This window comes from Mauremys mutica, chromosome 1 (assembly GCF_020497125.1).
Source record: "Mauremys mutica isolate MM-2020 ecotype Southern chromosome 1, ASM2049712v1, whole genome shotgun sequence".
NCBI lineage: Eukaryota > Metazoa > Chordata > Testudines > Geoemydidae > Mauremys > Mauremys mutica.
The window spans coordinates 143,403,307-143,410,989 of record NC_059072.1 but is presented as its reverse complement, the minus strand read 5'-3'; the positions used below and the strand labels follow the sequence as shown (position 1 = coordinate 143,410,989).

At 45.7% G+C, this 7,683-nt stretch overlaps 1 pseudogene; it reads right to left on the bottom strand.

Moving 5' to 3' along the window:
- Positions 1-240: 240 nt before the first annotated feature.
- On the bottom strand, positions 241-1,617 carry LOC123347765 (annotated as a pseudogene).
- Between the last annotated feature and the right edge of the window lie 6,066 nt (positions 1,618-7,683).

Sequence of the window (7,683 nt, the reverse complement as noted above, 5' to 3'; positions counted from 1 at the left end):
AGCAAGGGCAGCTGAAGGGGGGGGGTCTGTGACAAATGCTCCTTTTGATAGTGTAAACTTTGCAGCCTCTCAGTCATTCCTGAACTTGGGAAACTGAATTTCCAATATTAACAGGCTTAGATTCAATTTTTTTTTGGAACAAGCCACAGAATACAGTTAAAACAAAGAAATCAGAGATATGACTCAGAGAATTCACTATTCATTCATCACTTGTTTATTGATAAGCAAAAATCCCAATAATTATATTAACTGAGAACAAGCCTTCCTGTTTATCATCCTCCTAAAGGTGTCTTTCTCCTTGTTTCTCAGGCTGTAGATCAGGGGGTTCAGCATGGGATTTATGGGTATATAAAACACAGATGATCTTGTCTGGGTCTGTGGTGTAGCTGGAACTGGGTCATAAATACATGAAGATCAGTCACATAGAAAATTGTGATGGCTGTCAGGTGGGAGGCACAGGTGGAGAAGGTTTTGCATCTGCCCTTGGCAGAGTGGATCTTCAAGATGGCAATGAGGATGTACATGTAGGAGAATAGTACAATGAGAATAGTAGTCATGACCACTGTAGTGGACAAGGTGAAATGCACCATGTTAGCATTGTGAGTGTCGGAGCAGGACAGCTTAAGGACTAGGGGATGCCAAAGAAGAAATGGTTGATGACAGTCACAGAAGGACAGGGTAAATATAAATGGAGTCTGAACAACTGCATTCACAAAGCCACATATGTACGAACCAACCACTAGTAATACACAAAGTCTCTTTGACATTATGAGTTGTGGCAAACCCAGGACAAATGGCTACAAAGGGAGGGGTAGTAATTAGTCCCAGAGGGGTTAAAAGGCCTCTCCCTATCCATTGAGTAGAGATAGCTAGGGAGAAATAAGGTTCAGCTGGAACAGGGGTTACCAGGGAACTAATTAGGTTCAGCTGGCCCCAATTGCTGGAGACCTTTTTAAACCCTCCCTGGCATGGAAGCAGGGGAGAGAGTGAGAGAAGCAAAGAAGCTGCCAGCAAGTAGGTGCAGCAAAGCTCTGAACTCTTCCAGCAAGCAAGGCTGCCCTCTGTCCCCAGAAGGGGAGAAAACCAGCACAAGGGACTGACTGAGGGAAGGATCAGCCAGACCCTGCACGACCAGGAAGGACTTTGCTTTACCCAAGCCTGTGTCTCCAAGGCAAAAGGGGACTGAGCCAGCTGAGGAGAAGCAGGTACTTTGCCACAGAGTCTATAGAGCAAGGGGTTACAGATGGCTATGAAGTGATCATATGCCATTAACACCAACAGGCAAGCTTCATTGGTCAGAGAGTTACAGACAAAAAACTGTGCTGTGCATGCAGTGAGAGAAATGGGTTTAGTCTCCACCACAAAAGTCATTAGCAACCGGGGAGCAACAACAGAGGAATTACCAACATCGGCAAGGGACAAATTGCTGAGAAAATAGTACATAGAGGTATGGAGTCAGGAGTTGAACCTGATCAACATGATCATCCCTAGATTCCCCACCAGGGTGATAATATAGATCATTAGGAACAACACAAAGAGGGGGGCCTGAAGAGCCAGATGATCCATAAATCCCTGGAAAACTAAGTCTATAACCACAGTGTGAATTCCCTCCGCCATGTCTTCCAACCATGATCTCCTTTACAGGGGAAAAGTGAAATGTACAATTAAACAGGAGCCAAGAAAGGACCAAAAGTGGATCCTTCACACTCATTCTGACTTCCCTCATGAAATACTGTACCAACCTGAGGCAGTGGGACTACATTAGGGGACAATCCTAGGGAATGGACTGTTTGCATTACACTCACTGTCCAGTGAATGGTCTAGAGTTAATTCACTAGCCCTGCTTTTCTGTTCCTGAAACGGTTTTCCTATCCCCTGAAAATTTTGAGATGACAGTTTTTCCTGTCTTGAATTGGGACGGAGTCAAAACATTGAAAATGTTTGCTAACCAAAAATCAGGAAAAGAAATAAATCCAGGTAAATTGAAATAGTATTTTGATACATTTGATATCTTTTTGGTTTGGTTGCAAACTTTTTTTTAGCTGCAATTAGCTGAAATTTCAAAATGACTTTCATGTTGAATCATGGAAACAGCTTTTTTTTTTATTTTGAACATGTTTAAACAAAATGTTTCAACAATTTGAGTTTTTTCCCAAAAAATGTTCATGTTGAAAAAGTTGCCCAAACTGATTCTTTCCCAGAAACAGTTCCAGTTTTGATGGATTGGGGGGGGGGGGGAAATGTTTAGTGGGAACATACCTGACTAGCTCTGATCACAACATTTTCTCTGAAAGCGATGATACAGACAGACTCCCAGAAAATGGGTGTTTGATACGTTCTATTATGATCTCCATTTGCTTCAAGAAAACAGGAAATTGGCTACCTCTTAATTAGCCCAACGACTTTAGCTGAGCGACTCTGGCTGCATACTTGTGTGCATGAGAACAGTATGCAGTCAGCAATGTTGCTGAAATTAATATGAGATGTATGCCAATGGCAGTGAAGTATCTCATTCCTGTTTTTGTATTTTTAGTCTACATAGAAAGTTACCTGAAAATAGCTTGGGTAATTCCTATGTATTAAACAAACTGCTCTCAATCCTGCCAGTTCCTTCTGTCATGTTACCTGTGTCAGGGGTTTAAAAAGTTAAATTAAATATACAGAACACAGGAATTTCCAGAACAGGTCCCCTAATCTATTTCTTTACTGTGGTAGTCATTACAGTATGCTTCAGAGTTAGGTGCAAGCTATCAGAATAAGCGTTATGGAATAACATGGTTCTTGGGTAAATTTCTTCCTCAGTCTGGACAGTAACCTTCATCAAGCCCCATGTCCCAAAGCATGAGGTTTTATATCTTTAAACATTGTCACCATTCCAATGTAAATACAGATATTCTTAATATTCAAACCTATGTCAAAGCCTTTTTTGGATGATTAAGTAGATAGATAGGTATAAGGGTGTATGGGGACAGATTCGATAGATAGATATAGCTCCAATTTACACTCACTTCAATGGAAGTATGTCCCACTTACACCAGCTGCAAATTTGACCCATTAATTCCAACAGAGCTGTACTGACTTACACCATTTTGAGAATTGACCTATTGATGGCTAAGGAGCTATTGGAGGCTATTGAAATTGAAATCCTATTTTTGGTCTCAGAACAGGCACCACAATGAAAGCATTTTGCAACTTTCCCACAGACATTTCCCTGTTTTCTCTTCCTCCTAATGTGAATTCTGACCTGCAGAGAATATCTGAAGACCATGGATTTATTGGATCTGATTTAGGCTGCACATATTTTGTGTATAGACTGAGAACGTATAGCCCTATGGAAATCATTCTATGACCTTTAAACCCATACAAAATCCATTAAAAAAAATCTGAATTCTTGGCAATTAAGGAAAAGTGAAAGTCTTTTCGACTGAATAAGTTACAGGAAACATAAAATATTAGACATCCAAATGCCTTATTTTCAATTTTCTCCCTTACTCTATTTTGTTCTTACCAAAATAAATAGCTCGAACAGTCAGGAAACTGTATTTTATGCTGAAGCAAAAACAGAATAAACAAGGTTGAAATAGCCAAAAATCAGAGTGCAGAAAAAACTAACCTCAAAAGAATAATCAGAGATAATGTTTATTCCACTTCTGTTGGAGCCATACTCATGGAACTTACCAGTGGAGAGAGCTATTTCATTCTTCTCTCTAAACACTGGTGTGTTGATGATACAGAGTATTTATATTTGCTTCAGTGGCCATTAGGCACAGCACCTCAAGACTCAGAATCACAGATGAGGCAGAAATGAGATCATTAAATATCCTGTACGTCCTTTTGGAGATTGGGGATTATCAAAAGATTTATTGTTTCCAATAGTTAGATATAAGTTCAAGTGTCCTCTATATTCTCCTTTTCTTATTTTCCAGATGAGCTCCCCGCAGTGCCCTGAGCCCAAAATCAGAGAAATTCTCAACTGGTAGCCCCATCGTTGCCAGGAGTACATTGTGACATATATTTGATAATAAAGTTTTTAATCTCAGTTGGCATGTTCCATGTCTCTGGAATGATGGCTAGATGAAGAATTGATATTGTTCTTTGCACGTGCAGTTTGGGACACCAGTTTCCATGGAACGTTTCCTGCCCTCGAATAACATGAGCAAGCGCGTTGGTGGTTGGGGAAATGTATGCAGTGCCTAGCTGCAATACACCTGGTTTAACCAACTCTAATTCCCCTTCTTAATCTATTTTGTAATGTACCTGTAGTTACATATAAAGCTCAATTTGGAGCTCACTCACACTTCTTTCATGCTGGTGTAGCTTCATTGAGTACAGTGCACTTACTCCTGATTAAGAGGCATTTAGCTGACACCAGAATCAGGCCCATACTGCATCAGGCCTTTCAGTAGTAGTCTAAATTACAGTTTTTTGTGCAAATAATGCATTACCCAGAATCCATATCAGTGAGTTGGTTCTGTCTGTGTTTGGAGGGAAAAAAGTAAGACATAGTCAATTATTGCAACAGCAAATTTCAAGACTCCTTCGCTCCAGGACAAGCCTTTTGAGGTTCTTAAAATAAAATACTTGTGGGGGAAAATGAACAGAAGATTAAGCCAATAATCGCTGCAGCAACCTTTACCATCCTGGCTATCGCCCCAACCGTCTCCTGGGATGTCAGGATCTTCTACGACACGTTCTATACAGATCCTGTGAGATCCTGACCAGATGGGACAAGAAAGAGAAAGAAGAACCCAGGGGACATTTTCACCTCCAGTCACTTGTCTAAATCCCAACCCCACACACAGCCTTGTGGGAACTTTTCCTTTCACTCTTTATTTCTTCTCTTTCCTAACCTCTGCTTTTCCCCTTCCGTTTATTAAATGTCTGGCATAGCCAACAGAGACTGTATATTTTGCAATGCTACTGTAAGTGTGTGACCAGAAAGGCAGCTAAATGCCATGCCCTAAACAGTCCGATGTTTGGTACAAGTTTGCCAGGTCTCAGAGTGGCTAATAAGATTGTGTCCCATCCCTGTGTTTCTCCAGAAGTGAGATGGCAGTGAAAGTTAAGAAGCTGCATTTTCTATCTTTGCTGTTCTTGTCTTTTCCTTTTTGTGTGTGGTTTGTCTTGTTTTGTCTTCTAAAAAACAGGATCAGATTTCAACAACAGCATTAATAACAGTTCCAGACCATTTCAACTAACTAAAAAATGAGAAAGCCAAGCAGTAGGCATGAGAACAGCATAACCCTGGAAAAAGCTAGAGCAGGGGTCGGCAACCTAGGGCACGCGTGCCACCTTTGGCATGCGAGCCGATTTTGTGTGGCATGCGGCTGCCAGCCGGGGTCCCGGCCGCCGGCCCTGCTCAGCGCGCACGGTCGGCTGAGTGAAGTGGGGCTGGCGGCCAGGACCCCAGACTGGCGGTAGGCATGCCCCCTGGCTCTCTCCTCACCATGCTCGGGTTCTGCGGCTCCCGGGAGTGTGAGCCGCCGGGCCACGGGGCCCTGAGCCTGCTGCGAGAGGGGCGGTGGCAGCTCACACTTCTGGGAGCTGCAGAGCCCGATCGCGGCAAGGGGGAAGCCGGGGGGTGCCTGAGGCCCGCTGCCTGCATGCATCCACTGCAGGAGCCCCTCCCCCCCGGGGGACACCAGGCCACAGCCTGGGGGGGCACCGGTCCGCAGCATGGGCAGGCATGCCCCCTGGCTCCCCCCTCACTGTGCTCAGGTTCTGCGGCTCCCAGAGGTGTGAGCTGCCACTGCTGCCTCTCCCGCAGCTCCCACCCTCCCGCTGCCTCAGCACTCTGTGGGGGAGGGGCTGCATGCACAGCAGCCTGATTGGATGGGTCGGAAATTCTGGGGGTCCTGTCGGGGTGGGGAGTGGTTGGATGGGGTGTGGGAGTCCCGGGGGTCTGTCTGGGGGCAGGGGTGTTCATAAGGGTTGGGGCAGTCAGGGGACAGGTACGGGGTAGGGTCCTAGGGGAGCAGTTAGGGTGAGAGGGTCTACAGAGAATTCTTTCCTGGGTGCTGGCTAGTGAGTCTTGCCCACATGCTCAGGGTTTAACTGATCGCCATATTTGGGGTTTGGAAGGAATTTTCCTCCAGGGCAGATTGGCAGAGGCCCTGTAGGTTTTTCGCCTTCCTCTGCAGCATGGGGCATCGGTCACTTGCTGGAAGATTCTCTGCAGCTTGAGATCTTCAAACCACAATTTGAGGACTTCAGTAACTCAGACATAGGTTAGGGGTTTGTTACAGGAGTGGGTGGGTGAGATTCTGTGGCCTGCATTGTGCAGGAGGTCAGACTAGATGATCATAATGGTCCCTTCTGACCTTAAAGTCTATGAGTCTAGGAGGGGACAGTCAAGGGACAAGGAGCAGGGAGGCTTAGGTAGGGGGTTGGGTTCTGGGGGGCAGTTAAGGGCAGGGGTTCCAGGAGGGGGCAGTCAGGGGACAAGGAGCGGGAGGGCTTCTGACTGGGGCAATCAGGGTGGGAAGTGGGAGGGAGTGGATGGGGGCTAGGGCAGGACTCTCTCCTCTTTTTTGATTGTTGAAAGATGGTAACCCTAGATGAGGGAGGAGCCAGGGGGCGCAGGGGGGCTAGCGCCTGCATAATCCACTGCAGTCTACGGGTGCCCCCGGGGGGGCGCAGCCTGGGCAGGAGGGGTAGGGGGGCGCAGCTGTTCCCCGCTAGCGGTGCCACCTCTGCCTTTGCAGGGCTGCTGCCCCCCTGCACCGCGCTGGCTCCTCCATGGCTGGGACTCACTGCTGCTGTAAGCGGGACGCTCTGGCTCTCTGGTGCTTCCAGAAGGTGGCTCCTCCCTGCTGAGCTGCTGCAGCAGCCCAAGCCTGGCAAAGCCAGTGAGTAGACTCAGGGCGGGGGCCACCGGAGTGGGCTCGCAGAGGGGCTGTGCACCCTCCAGGGGAGTTCAGGGGGGGAGGGGGGAACCTGGTCTGGGGAGCAGCCCCTGGGCATGGCTGGCCCCTGGGGTCTGTAAAGGCTCATTGGGGATTTGCCCCTCAATGAACCAATGTGCAAGGTGGAAGTTTCGCCTAGGTGGCAAAATATCCTTGCACCGGCCCTGCCCCAGGGGGTGCGTGCACCCCAGGTTAAGAACCACTGCACTAAACTGGTAAGATCTGCATTTTAATTTAATTTTAAATGAAGTTTCTTAAACGTTTTAAAAAACTTGTTTATTTACATACAACAATAGTTTAGACTTATAGAGAGAGTGACCTTCTAAAAATGTTAAAATGTATTACCGGCACGCGAAACCTTAAATTAGAGTGAATAAATTAAGACTTGGCACATCACTTCTGAAAGGTTGCCGACCACTGAGCTTTTGTCTCTGCTGGCTACATAAGATGGGGGTAGTAAAGTCAAAAAATTGGTCCTTTCTTTCTTTACCCCTCCTGAGTTCATAGAAAATACCTGAGTTTCTACTTCCAACTGCAAAAGCCTCACAGCCCTGAAATTTAACTAGCTGCTTGGCCCATATATCCCATTAACATTAATACCGCAATATATAAACATTCATTGACTGGATAAAGCAGCATGCTCAGTTTCAGTTGGTTTAAGAATAGTATAGAATGATGACTTATTTTTCTAATAAAATTATATGGGAATTTTCCATAAGGAATTGGTTTCAGGTTTGAATACAGTATAAAACCTCTTCTACTGGAGGCTAAGGGAGAT